This window comes from Carassius auratus, unplaced genomic scaffold, assembly GCF_003368295.1.
Source record: "Carassius auratus strain Wakin unplaced genomic scaffold, ASM336829v1 scaf_tig00216644, whole genome shotgun sequence".
NCBI lineage: Eukaryota > Metazoa > Chordata > Actinopteri > Cypriniformes > Cyprinidae > Carassius > Carassius auratus.
In genome coordinates this window covers 68,221-83,899 of record NW_020528675.1, presented here as the reverse complement: position 1 = coordinate 83,899, position 15,679 = coordinate 68,221, and the positions used below count along the sequence as shown (strand labels likewise).

The 15,679-nt window shown below is 33.7% G+C and overlaps 1 pseudogene; it reads right to left on the bottom strand.

The window, feature by feature from the left end:
* Window positions 1–15,679, bottom strand: part of LOC113098763 (netrin receptor UNC5C-like) — an 82,405-nt pseudogene that overhangs the window by 6,057 nt on the left and 60,669 nt on the right.

The following is a 15,679-nucleotide window of genomic DNA, read 5'->3' as shown; positions in this document are numbered from 1 at the left end:
CCATCAGAAGAAAAACACCTCTGCAGAAGGTGCTGCTCTGGAGATCTGATGAAGAACATCCAGAGTCTGTCTATTCACTTCTAACATCCTTTTTTTTCCCAAGGCTCCTCGATTTATGTCTCTACTTGCTGTTCCCTTTGAGCTCAAACTCTCTCGTCTTCTTTCTCTTTCGAGTCTGTTGGTCCTCAGAGGTGAACAGTGAGCTCTCCATCCTAAACTCTCTCTCTCTCTCGTTTCAAATGAGATCTCTTGTGCTTTAACCGTCCTGCAGTAACACCTCATCAAGAACTCAAACCATAGGGGTCCCTCGCTTTATTTTTAGGCGTTTCCTCTAATTGTGTGAATTGTGGAGGCACACAGAAACGCTGCTATCTGAAAAAGTTGATGTTCAGGAGAGTGAATATATCTCTTCAATTCTCCAGGCGGACCGAAAAGAACAACAGGAAGTGTCTCTTTAGCTCGAATGCTGTTTTTCCACCGTTAATTGTCTTCAAACTCTCCTGTGAGATACTTTTAGAGCAGATTAGTTTCTCTTCTATCGCTTTTAAAAGAAACACTTCACTGCAGTCTCAGCAGATGCGCTCAAATGTCGACCAAAATAATAATAACTGAAAACTATTCATTTAATGGTCAATGAGCATTATATTATATTATATTATATTATATTATATTATATTATATTATATTATATTATATTATATTATATTATATTATATTATATTATATTATATTATATTATATTATATTATATTATATTATATTATATTATATTATATTATCTGCACCACAATTTAAAATACTTCCATTAATTTAAATAAAGTTTAAATAAAATACATTTTATAATTGTATATTTATTTATATATATATTATTATTTATATATATTTATTTTATAATTATTATTAAAATTGAAAAAATCTAAAAAAATAAAATAAAGTACTAAAATTATTAAAATTAAATATAAATATTATATTATAGACTTGAATTGGGAGTAGATGGTATATCTCACTTAATGAATTCAACACGCAACTATATAACAAATACTGACCAATAACAAAAGCTGAAAGTTACTTATTTTATGATCAATGATAATTATATTATATAAAATTATATTATATAGTATTATAAAAGTTTCAAATAAAAAGTGCATTTCTCGCAGTTTTGCAGGGAAAATAGATGGCAATAGATGGTATATTTATTTATTTATTTATTTGCATTTATTATTTATATCTATTTAAAAAAGAAACCTAGGAGCATGATATAATATGATGTTTCCCTTATGTATTTGCAGGGTCCAAAATAAATAATTTAGCATTAATTTCAGCTCTAAGCTACACTTTCACATTCAAATAAATTCAGTCGTTAAAACCTTTTCAGCACAAAATTTGTATTTTAGAAAGTAAAATTGTAAAATTAGAGAGAAAAAAAATATTTTCTAATACATGATTATTTATTATTGTTAATTATTATTATACTTTTATTAATCAAGGATATACAATTTTGAAAAATATTAAACAGAACAAATGTTTCCAACATCCAACAATGTTTCCAGAATTCAGCTTTACATCACAGGAATTAATGACATTTTAAAAGATATTACAATAAAATGTATAAAATCTTACAGACCCAAACTTTTGACCCTAAATATGGCATCTAATCACTTTCAAACTCAATGAAGGGCGATTGTGTGCATGTGTGTGTGTGTGTGTGTCTGTGTGCGCGTGTGCGTGTGTGTGAATGCATATGCATGCAGTGTTGATGTGTGTAAACGTCACCTGTCTAGGTTGAGTTTGTGTGCCAGTATTCTCCAGTCATTTCCGCGTGTGTGTGGGACGTCCAGGCTGCTGCACAGTTTGCTTCTGATGCTGACCGGGATCCTGAATGCACTCGGACCCGTTAGAACCGTGATACTGCTGCCTGGGTCCATCAGGGACGTGTCGATGCTCTGGACGTCCTGCAGAAAACACAAACACACACACACTAGTGCAATAGACATCATGTCAAACATGAATCATAGCAACATAAACTGCATTTTAAAGGGTTTTCTATTAAATTAGAACTTTGTTTTTTGTTTTTGTTTTTTGTATAGAATTATAAAATTAATTTTAAGTCTGTCTTAGATGTGAAATCTTAAAAAAGAAATGCTTTCAGGTGGTTAGTAAATATCATAGACAGAGATCAACAACACATAGTTGTACTGATCACGCTGACACGTCTTGCTATAACTTTTTCATTTTAAAGCTGCTCATGTGTGTCTTCATATGTATAACAGCATCATGCATCTCAGTGCACTGCTCTTATGGCATTTAGAAATAAATGTTCTCACTGAATCAGGGCTCTTTCACTGCTGGAGATGCTCTCTGCTTCTCGGAAATAATATCCACTGACATTTCCAATGCATTAAAATCCCAGCTGAAATCTCAGCTGTGTGTGAGAGTGTGTGTGTGTGGAGGAGGAGGTGGTTTAATTAAATCACACTCGTTGGTGATATTACTTGCAAAAAGCAACAGCACCAAACAAAAGCCTCTGCTTCTGTACATCTATAAGAACAGAAGCGGGGCAAGTCAAATAATATAGTAATATAATAATAAAATAATGCATTCGAGTGACATAGAGAAAGTTTCCACAAAACACAACATTTAAATGATGCATGAAATTGTTTAAAAGTGTCAGTAAAGTAAAGGTTGCACAGACTAGTCGACTTCAATGCTCTGCCATGCTTATAAGCTTGACGTTGACTATAGAGGGATTCACACACACACAATCACTCTCTCACTAATGCATCCACGCTGTATAAGTGCAGTCTTTACAGTGCTACTTTATCAGGATTTGATCTAGAATGAGCAGAAATCTGTGAGAAATAATATCGACCCAAAGACAAAAAAATTTATAAAAATGAACCGTTATAGGAGCAATAGCCATGTGACCAGAGTCATAAATAATGCCATAGCTGTGCTCAACGTATTCCAGCCTTAGAATGTTAAATCAAAATTAAACACCCTAGCAACTACCCTCAACACCTTAGCAACCACGCAGAATAAGTGTTGTTGATATTTACAAAAAGTGATGATAATGAAAAATTACAAATAATTGTCATTAACTGAAATAAATCTAAAATAAATTAAAAGTGTAGATACTACGAAAATTAAAAAAGTACGTTCCTTAAAAAAAATAGAAATATATATAAAAATAAAAATAAATATAAAACAATATTACAAAAAAATGCACCTAAAATTAATATTAAAAGTTAAAATATATAGTAAAAATGTCAAAATATTAATAAATACTACAATAGAGTAAAAATAATACTAAAATAACACTGTAAAAAAATAATGTTAAATTACAATATATATATACCCCAAACTTTTGAACAGTAGTGTATAAAATTACACAAAAAATAAAATTAAATGATGAGAAAAGCCACTGGAGGAAATGACATAAAACAATTAGAATACTGAAACCAGATTTTAATTTTTTTTTTTAATTCCTTTTATTCTTCTTCTTCTTATTATTATCCTATAAAAAGTCTAATTTCTCCTGAAAATGTAAAACTAAATTACATGCAAAGATAGAACAGACTAAAACGTCTGATGAAAACCAAAGCTCTGCACAATCTTCCTCATTTAAACATCATTGTATAAGTGTATCAAAATGTGCATCTTTGATCAATAAATGCACTCAATCTATTTTTACTAGTTTGAAATGACAAGTGCATTGGAAACGATCTCTGAAGAGGCATTCAGACGCGCTTCACAGCCCAGAAGGACTCAACTCATCGCAATGCATCCATCTATAATGTTAACGAATCTGTGCTGTTCTTAATTAGACACATTGATTAAAGCCCAGGAGCACCGGAGAGAGAAAAACACAGCGGCTTGATCAAAACCCTTTGTGATGTATAGACAGACGCATGAGGGTGTTCTTCTCACAGCCTTCAGATTAAACAGAAACAGCTCTTCTCCAGAGACACAAACGCATGGGAAAACAAGGAAGAGCACGGAGCCGTTCCAAACACTACGAGCTGCCTAACTAGACAACAACACATATTTATCACAATATCAATCCCAGATTTCTGAAATGGTCAAAATGTAATTGAAATATCGATCTTTTTTTGTTTTTTTTTCTTTCAAAAAAAAAAAAAAAAAAAAAAAGAAAACAGGGTCACAACGTTGAATGCTGTTGTTTTTTCATTGTTGGGGTTCCCTGTACTATTAATATAATTATGCTAATGTTTAGTTTGATTATTGTGATTCTTCTATTTTTAATGATTATGATCTAGTTTTACCATTCACCAAAAACACACTATGAAAACAGCTAATAGTAATCATGGTAAATAGCAAGCAGTTTAATGCAATTATTTCATTATATATATTAGTTTCATTATATATATATATATATATATATATATATATATATATATATATATATATATATACTCATATTTTTATATATATTATATTTTATTGTATTTTAGATTACAGCTATTACAACTTTTGTAACTTTCTTTTCCTTCTTTTTTTGTGCTTGGAAATTACTCTTACAATCCTCACTATCTTTTATTAGGCTTAATACGTTTATTATTTTATATTTTAGGCTCATTTTGAAAATGAAAGTTCAAAATAAATATGTTGCATTTTTATTTTCAAAATGAGCCTAAAATGAAAAGCAATAATTAGGAATTATATTAAAGATACATTTCCAAAGGTATAAACATATTACAACATTTGAAAGGCTGTAATTTTCCTCAGTTTGCGAAAATTAAAATATTAAATACTATGAAAAAAAGGACAAATATTTGCTAAGTACTTTTTTATTTATCATAGATAGATTATTTCGTTTTTGTAAATGTATCATTTTGATCTATAGCTATTTGCAATTGTTACTGTTTGCTGTTTCTCACAATGTGATATTTGGTGAATTTTAAAAATATTAAAATAAGGCCGGTTTTAGCCTCAAACAACATTATAATTAATAATTATAATATCAGTATATGAAAACAACAACAATTAAAAAACAAAGACATACAAAACATATTGTCCCCAGTTTTTATTTCAGAGGCAATCACAAATGCGATTTCAATGATATTTTTGTGGATGTTTAAAATTTCTGACAAAACCCTATTCAGGCTTAGTTGTGATGCACATACAAACATTATTACTTTTAATTTAACATGAATAGTTAGTATGTTTCTGGCTTGAAAGCATAACAATGTTTTTTTGTTTTTTTTGATAATTGCTGATAATAGCGACCAAGACATCAGCGTAGGCTCACAGCGCCCTCTGTTTTTTTTTTTTTACTAATCACTCCATGATTGCACTACACGATTACTCACTACACCAGCGGGTTACTGTGTGGGTGTGTATGGGAATGTTTGGTCACCCTATTCCAGAATATATTGCAACAGGCTTGGAAATAATATAAAAGAGAGACGGAAAAAAAATGTGAGATGGAATTAATTACCTGATAAAGTAATGGAGGCATAAGAGATTTAAAGATGAGTGTGTGATAGCATTAAGGACTTAAAAACATCTGAGCGGGACAGCAGAGGGCGTGCTACTGTACCTCTTCGCTCAGGGTGGTGTAGAGCTGGAAGATCTGTCCTTCTCCCTCCACCTGTCTGACACACAGCTTACAGCACAGCTCACACACACTCACGCTCTGACGCTCCAGAGCAAAGGAGCAATGCAGCCGACGCACCGATCCACTCCACACCTGAGAGAAAGACAGCTCCTGCACACACACACACACTTTACCTGACGTCTGTTACCAATTCAGAATAATAATAATATATACTTACTTATATTACTTAACCACAAATATTAAAATCAGTACAAATTATTTAAAATAATAATAGTGCAGTCTGTATATTTTTAACAACAACAAAAACAACAACAACAAAACAATAGTAAACTACCATTACTACTATATGACAAAATAGTAACATTAAATAATCTTAAATTAAATCTTATATTAAATTACTCATTTAAATTAAAATATAAAAAATAAAAAATGAACAAATATTAATATTGAAGGTTGTATATATTTCACAATAATAAATAATATAAATAAGTTATATATGAAATATATATATGAATTACTCAGTAAATTAAATCACTCTTAGATTGAAATATTAAAATCAATACAAAAAATTACAAATATTAATGTTGAAGTCTGTATATATGTAATAAATTATACAAAATCAATCATATTAAAATATATTACATTTGACATTATATTAAATGAAAATTAAATCTATTTAAATAAAAGAGTAAAAATATAAAATATAAATATTGATGAATATTTATATTAATAATACTATACAATATAAAAAATATATAAAATGTATTAATATTAAATCACTTTATTTTAAATGTTATACTAAATTGCATAACTTCTTAAAATAAAACAATTATGATATACCTCTGTATACAGTATATTTATTAATAATAAATTACATACAAATTAAGTAATATTAAATTGTAAAATTGTTATATACAATACAATATATATATATATATATATATATATATATATTAATATTTAAGTTTGGATACATTTTATACCATTAATAATAAATATTATTACATAATAAATACAATATGAATGCTGCCACAATTATTTACGAGGAAACAGAATTGATTGTTCAATGCATAATGTAAGCTAAGAATATCTTGATAGATCCAAACATATACATGCTTCAAATAATTGTAGTCTTCACCTGGTATTTGGTGAGTAGTTTGCTCTTCCACTGCGAGTGGATGTCATGTATTGACAGTCTCAGGTTGTGATTGCTGTAACTGAAGATCAGAGACTTTGGTTCATGCAGCAGTTTCCCACCGATCTGTTTTTCTATCTGCAGCACCTCCTGTCCACACAAACATTAATAATGCAATCATATACAGCATCGAATCATAAAGTCACTGCACATATAGTCATTTCAAATGGCTCTTATTATCTTTTAAAATAAGAGCTTGGTGCAAACTTTCACAACATTCACAAGTTTTCCACAGAACTCATGTACATACAGTATAGAGTTTATTATTATTATTATTAATAATAATACAATTCTGTGATATTAAGTGATTTTAAATGACTAAATGAAATGTTGTACTGCAATATATTAAATCATTGAATTATTGAAATTAAAATAAACTGGAAAGCCACAGTGGTCAGTTTTATACGCACTTTGAGCGTGTCCTGCGTGTCGTCGAGGCAGTACACTCTGATGTGATAGTCTAGACCTGCTGTGACTACAGGACCAAACACAGCCAGTTTGATTCGTTTAGCTGCTGACGGACAGATACTCTGGCCAATCAGACAGTAGGATCCTAGAGTCTCGGTCAGGATGTGACACGCCTCCTCCCCCAGCTGCACATAACAGGAAGTAGTGAAGTTCTCCTCTCCAACCACGACCACGTCCTGCACACAGAACACACACATTATTTACATGAGCATCTCATCACGACAGGTGCAGGGTTACAGTGTGAGCTCTCACACATGCAGTACACACACACTAATCTGAATATATGTGTATAATCTTGTGGGACTTCAATTATTATTCTTATTATTTTTAAGTTAAACTTTACTTTGTATTTTTCAAAGAAAATGTTTGTAGGATTTTAAAACTGCAGTGATATACATTTAGGTAACAAATGCAAAGAATAACACAGACAATTGACATACAAAAAAAATAATTAAATGAAATAATACAAAAACATTATAATAATTAATTTGATTAAAATCACATAGTTTTATCAAATTATACATGAAAACATTTATAAATAAATAAATCTATATTGTATTGTATATATGCAATTTAAATATAATCTATTTTATATATTTATTCATTAATTGTTATTTTTTATATATATATTAACATTTTATTGCAGGGTTATTATATATTAACCAATTAAGGCATTAATGACATTTTTTTTTAACAAAACAAAAAAACATTCCCATTCCCATTATAAAAAAAAAAAAAAACTGTAAAAATCCTTTTAGTACCATTTATTTTATTCTAAATCCAATATTGCAATGATGCAATTGTAAAATCTATATTGTGATTGATGTTGAATGTAAAATATACTGATTAGATTATACAAATAGTATATAATGAATTATTTTGGTTACAGTAATTGTTTTGGTTGAGGATTGTGCTTAAGTGTCATAAAAAATAACATCAAAATGCAAACACTTTTAAAGTCCTAAAATTAGTTTTCATTTTTTTGAAAAAAGTAATTTCTTATTTCTTCTTGTGATTTTAGAGTGAATAATACCCGCGATTGGTTTTGACAGGCTTTATGAGATATATATCCCCACATGCAGGTTCTCCGGGACATTTGGTCTCTCCTGCACACACACACACACACACACACACACACACACACACACACACACACAATGCGAGTGTGTGTCTAAGGGAATCCTGGCCCTGATAAAGGAAGCAGATTCATCCTGATAAATACGCCTCATCCTTTGTTCCGCTCCACTCTTGCAATAATTGAATTCTGTGTTGTCTATTTGTAGAACCCTGCCATGCACAGCAGGCCAATTTACCCTGCCTGCCTTCTCTGATAGTTACATTTATTTTCCAGTCATGTTTCCCTCTCTCTGCAGGACAAGTAGTTTATTGAAATGGAGCGGCTCATCTCCAGAGTTTCCCTGACCTGATTACTCTCACTGCCACACTTTCATTCAGCCACTGGCTGTCCTGATCGGCCGTATTCAGATTCCTCACCTCCCATTGGTCCTGCTGCGTGTGGCTCTTGAGGATGATTTGCCAGTCGTCAGAGTGGGCGTGTGCGCAGTGGTGGAGAGTGAGGATGACGGGACGGGTCAACAGGGCACCCACGGGTCCACAGCTGACCACAGTGCTGAGCACGGCCTCCCCGTCACTGACCGCTGGCCTGAGAGAGACAGACACATTTAAAGGGGCAGTTCACTCAACAATTAAAATTCTGTCATTTAACTCACCCTCAAGTTTTCAAACTTGTATGAGTTTCTTTCTTGTGTGGAACACAAAAGAAGATATTTTGAGGAATGTTGGTAACCAAAAAGTTGACGGCAGCCATTGACCACTGTATTTTTTTGTGGTTACTCAAAATATCATCTTTTGTGTTCCACACAAGAAAGAAAGTTTGGAACAACTTGAGGGCAAATGATAAAAGATGCCAAAAAGTGAATTCTGGGGTGAACTATCCCTTTAAGACTTTTGCCTACTTTTCCCGTTTTCAGCTTCCGTTCTCTCTGAAATCAGATGCTACAGTAACACACACACACTGAACCAGAACTGTTTGAGATTTTCAAGTTAATAATAAATTACAACAAGTTGAACAATAAAACATTTACATATTTATGAAGAACAAACATCCTGCGCTCTACATTTCAGCACTCTCAGAAAAAGGCACAAAATGTGCTGTCGCTGGGGAAGTACTTTCAAGTACAAAAGCGAAGTACATCTTTGAATCTTACTTACCCCTAAAGTACATAATAGTACCTTAAACATACCCATTAGTACTTTAAAAGTACATACTGTATTAGTAACTAAATGGTACATATTAGTAGATTAAAAGTACATGGTGCCTAAATTTACATCGGTAAAAACAATTGCTTTTCTATGCTGCTCCAGCAGAATGTAAATTATTTTTATAGACATTTTTATTGTTTTATTGACATATTTATTCATGCATATTGTTTATGCAAAGCTGGATATTATATATTATGTATTATGTATCATATTCATTACTTTTAACTTTTATGTGTGTGTTCCATATGTGTTTTAGAATTTACCCACAAAATGACTTGCTTATGTTTGGGCTGTGTTGTATGTGTGTTTTTTTTACCTCATGTTCTCTGTCCTTTGTATGGTCACAAACATCTCATAGACGCGACCTTGAGGAATCGCACCAGCTGGAACCAACAGACTCACACCTGAAACACATTACAGAGAGACTGATTCAGACAGAAACCGCACACCTCCTTTTTTAATAGTTGTGTTTGAGTGCCTCAATTGTCCTCAGTGTCCAAAGATGCATCTCAAAATCATACAGTCACTGCTGGAAAGGGTTCACTATGCAAAGATGCTGGAAAACTGAAGAATCTGCAGGACCTTAAAGATTTTTCTGAAGAACTGTTCAGAACTAACAAGGGACTCATGCACCACCATCACAAAACAGAAACACAGTCGAGGATCATCAGGTGACAGAACACAGTATTAAGAACCATGGGGTTATTTTAATAATTTCAGCTATTTTTTTGTCTTGTGGACTAAATGCAAACATCTTTTATGTGCAATATCTTACTCAGGACAGCACTATATAAAAAATAACATGCAATTTTGTTCAAATTATTCAAATTTTCACAGATTCTATAAGGGTTTCCCAAAACTTTCGCATGCCACTGTAGCTATAGAACGATATCCTCTGGATTCATTCATCATTGTCACTGAGCGTGTTCCTCTCATCACACGAATGTGAGATTGTGAATGTGACATTTCCATCGCATCTTACTGGAACCCGTCACAGCCATACACCTTAATTAGACTAATGAAGGACTATCAACACAATCAATCATCATAAATTATATCACACGGCGATTCGTAAATATGTTGGACACTCAGCGAGGACCAGAGTGTGATTGTGCATCATAAATCACACTTAAATAAGGTGTGTGTGTGTGTGTGTGTGTGTGTGTGCGTCTTACCTGAGTTGGGTATGATCAGGTGACCTCCCAGTGAATTAAATGACCCTAACGCCGTACACGTGGGGTCCCGTATGCGTGCCAGCGTTTGATTGCGCAGGGACATCGTGTCGCTGTCCAGAAGAGAGTGTGTGACTTTGGGGGACAGGGTGGCGGAGAGGTCAGAGGTCATGTCCTCCTGAGGGGTCACCGTGCCAGAGGAGTTATAGACTTTGATCTTGAGGTTGGGAAGCGGCAGCGGCTCCAGGAGAGGGGAGCTGGTCATGGGGATTTTGTCTGAGATGTCGTGGAGGGCATATACTGGACCGCGATACAGCGCCGCCGCGGTGGACAGATCAGGGGTTGCGGCCAGCAAATCCGCTGCAAACACACACACACACACACACACACACACACACACACACACACACACACACACGATAATTACTTTTACATATCACTAATTATATTTGGAAACAGATCTGTCAGCTTTTTAAAAACATTACTGTTTAAAAATTTGGGGTCAAAAAATTATGTGTTTTTGAGCATCAAAGCATGTCCACATATTCTGTTACACCAAATACACAAAAGAATGATCTTTAAAAAAGCATTATATGACCTCTTTAAGGACCAGTTCTTGTTATTAACTAGTTGCTTATTAGCATGCATATTACTGGCATTTTGGCTGTTTATTAGTACTTACTGTTTAAAGCACATAATAATGTCTTATTCTGCATGACCATATTTTAGATCCCTTAATACCCAAACTTCATACTTCCTCACTAACTATTAATAAGCTGCAAATTAGGAGGGTATTAAGGGAAATCTCTAAATCTTAAAATCTCTAAATCTAATCTCTAATCTAAAGTGCTACCCTTTACCTTTTTTATTTCTTATCCCATGGTTGAAACAAGCTTCCATAATATTCATATGAAATATCCAGTTTCACCGGAGCATTTCATCTGCTCACTCTAAACCACATATAATACATTACATCATGTAAGAAAAGCCACAATGTGTACAATAATGTTTGCATCAAATTTCCATAAGTGACAATTATGCATAATTTGGCTTAATTTGAAGGTAAACAGCTAATAAACACATTTGTTGCATGTAACAGAGCAGCTTGAAGACTCTGCGAAACATCTTTTACATCTCTAGAAAGTCATAGGGGTCCGGAACAGCATGAAGGTGGGTAAATGATGTTTTTAGCTGACCTATTCCTTGTATGTATTTCTGTTGTGTGCAATTTTGAAATGAAATCACCGTGTTTGTGTGTGTGTGTGTGTGTGTGTGTGTGTGTGAAGGACTCTTATAGCCAGCGGCTGGTAATCTCCATACTGATTGCTCATTAACATTCAGCTTCCCACAGTGACTAAACAGAGGATTGTCACTTCGCACACCAGCTCTTTCTCTCTCCGGTTATTCAGGTGTGAGCATTTCTCACCATGAGCACCGTTCACACTCCTGACACACGTTTAAGTCATTCATCACGCAGCGATCGTTGAGAAAGCGTAAAGCGCACTGCATTGCATCACACCTGTCGAAGTAAATGCATCCGAACCCGGGAGAGATCTTCACCAGAGAAAAACTGACGGATGTGAACGTCTCGCTTTACCATCAAAACATCCCGTAACTCTGTATTTATCAACTCATTCACCGACGTCCTCCCCAGCGTCTCCACACGGTGCTTTCACCCTGACAGGGTGCCATTTACACCTACAGCTCGCTTCATGTTTAATTAAAGAGAAAACGAGCGGGGAAAAGAGGGAAAGAGCGAGACAATATGAGAGCGGGCAGAACCACGATTCTTCATTAATGATAACCTGTTCAGGTGGGAGAGTGACAGGCATTCTAATGTTCCTCAGAGGAAATGTCACCTGAGTCTCTCTCTCACACACACACACACACACACCTCACAGTTTAACACCGGAACCCTGCCTTCCACTCCGTTCACCACTTGATTGGAATTTTAATCATTCTTGTGTCTTACGGTGGAACACACACACACACACACACACACACACACACACACACACATGCACGTTTGTTTTTGTGAAAAGTGGGTTCATGGTTTTTACAGGTGTAATGGTTTTTATACTGTACAAACTGTTAGCCCTATTCTATGGCCCTTCACCAACCCTACACCTAACCCTAACAGGAAACTTTGTGCATTTTTACTTTCTCAAAAAAACTCATTCTGTATGATTTATAAGCGTTTTGAAAAATGGGGACATGGGTTATGTCCTCATAAGTCACCCTCTCCTTGTAATACCTGTGTCATACCCATGTCATTATACAGAGTTGTGTCCTGATATATCACAAAAACAAGAGCACACACACACACACACACACACACACACAGCTCCTCTCTGAAACAGGCAGTAAGAGTGATTGTGTGTGAATAGCACGTTTGAATGTTTTACCAAAGCGATAATGTTTGTTATGGTGACTTGCATGATTACAATGCATGAAATCCCTTACAATCTGGTAAAAACAGCACTATGACAAAAGACGCAGATGTTCACAATTGGTTACAAAAGGAACAGTTCCATCAGAAATGAATATTCTGTCATAATTTGGTCACCTTCATGTCATTCCAAACTTGTATGACTTACTTTTCCGGCAGAAAAACAGATCTTTTTAATAACGTTGGGATCCGAATGCAAATTGACTCCATCGACACTCATCTGAATATACTGCATTTTGCAGAAGAAAGTCAGTCTGTCAATAATTCAGAAATTGAAGTTCCACATTCTATATAATAAACATGTATGGTTTATATATGTGTGCACCCATACATTTCCTATGTTGACCACCAAGGCTACATTTGTTTGAACAAAAATACAGGAAAAACGTTAATACTGTGAAATTTGATTTACAATTGAAACTTTATATTGCTAACCAATCAGAGCTGAGCAGTGCTCCACTAGTGAAGGTTGAGCGTCTCACCTGAGCGTGCTTGTTTGATGCTGACAGGCTGGAATCCTCCGTTCAGCACAGACGAGTCGATGATGTCAGAGTGAAAGCGGCGATGAGTTTTGCGGTACACGAGCAGTGCCACGACAGAAGAGACGATCAGACACAGGACCACCGCCATGATGATCCCCACGTACAGCGCCACCTCATCTCCACCCGGCGCAGCTGCACGACAGAAGGAAGACTATGTGATATATACTGTAAACTAGCTCCTATTCTTAAAAAAAAATAATAATAATAAGTGAAACAGTCAGTTTTTCCATCTTCATTTAGTATAGAACAGAGCACACTGCTTAGAATACAGTATCCCACAATGCAATGTGCTCAACTTCCATTTCCAGTGTGACGTGTGATGACAGTAATGTAACATACTGGTGTTTTAAACATATCTTCATGGAGTTCAACTTAACTTAAACTAAAATAAAAATAACATGAAAATTGTAAATGTTGCCTCAGCAATTAACTAAAATTAAATGAGTACTAAAATTATTAAACCCAAAACTGCTATAAGCAATAAAGCTATATCATAGCTTTTATAAGCTAAAATTTAAGGTTATATATATATATATATATATATAAATCCACAACTAAATACATACATAAATACAATTACATGAGTACTGAAAATTATGTTTTAAAATATACATTATATATATATAAACCCATATATAAATACTTACTAGTATTACTACAACATAAACAAAAAGTTAAAATGAATACCAAGATTATAAAATTATAAAAGCTAATTCTAAAACAATATCAAAATAATATATATATTTACAACAATATATAAATAATAAAAATTAATTAATTATGATTTCTTGCGTAGTGAAAATTATACTAAATATTAAATGTTAGTATGCTACACCAAACAGTCATAAAAGTGCACTTATTTACCAAGAAATTTCTCATTTTTATTTAGTTTAGCTGTTTTTTTTAAAAATATAAAAACGACAAAAAGAAAATGACTAAAACAATTTTTATATTTAAAATAATCCCTAAAGTCTGAAAATAAATAAATACATAAAATCTATTTTAAAATATAATCAAAAATTATAATAATATATCAGTGATACTAAAATAACACTGTTTGAAACTATTTTTAAACACAGCATATAGGCCTACTGCAAATCATTATCAATATAAGTCAAAGGTCACGTCTGAGACTGGCATTTAAAACAATAGCATTAATCAGTGTATAACCCCCCTGCATCAATCATTAGAAGGAGTTCTCACAGTAAGTGAAAGAAAATTAGACGTCCAACTGCAGGAAGATGAAAAAACAGCCTGAAAATAGACAGTCACCGTGAGAGAAGAGATCCAGTCCTTTAATTTAATGAGGCTATAAATTATTACATGCCATACTGCTCATCTTCCTGGAAATCAGCTTCATTCTTCAGCAGACTGAAGGAGAATAATAGTGACATGTCCATCCAACCTCTTTTCCTGTGGATTCTCTCTTTCTCTATACGTGTGTGTGTGTGTGTGTTTCTGAATTTGTGTATGTATGTGGAGATTAAAAGGGGATCAGGGCCGAAATGAAACCGCGGCTCTGAAACATCAAAGCGAGAAGCAGCCAAAATCGTCACAGTCTCTGATATTTAAAGTGTGTGTGTGTGTGAGTGTGAGTGTGTGCTTAAATCCCCTCTTCCATATCTATTGGCTGTGTAAAGCACTCATTAGTCGCAGCGAGACTGCAACAAAGGTACACAGATTAAAACTCCACTCATGCTTCACACATCTGACTTATCATCAGGATGACATTCACAGAAACATGTTTTAAAGACAGACTAGACGCAGGCTTATGAATATTCATTAGGATCCTTCACACACTTAAACCTAATGCACCTGACCAGCAGAGGGCTCTAAAATGATGGAAAATACTTGAGTCAAATTTATTTGTACAGCGCTCTTTCACATTGTTTCAAAGCAGTGTTATAAGAAAGAAGGATATTAATGTTTATAATATTTCAATATATTGATGTCTTGTAGTTGTATTTAGAAGATTAGAGCTGGGCGATAATA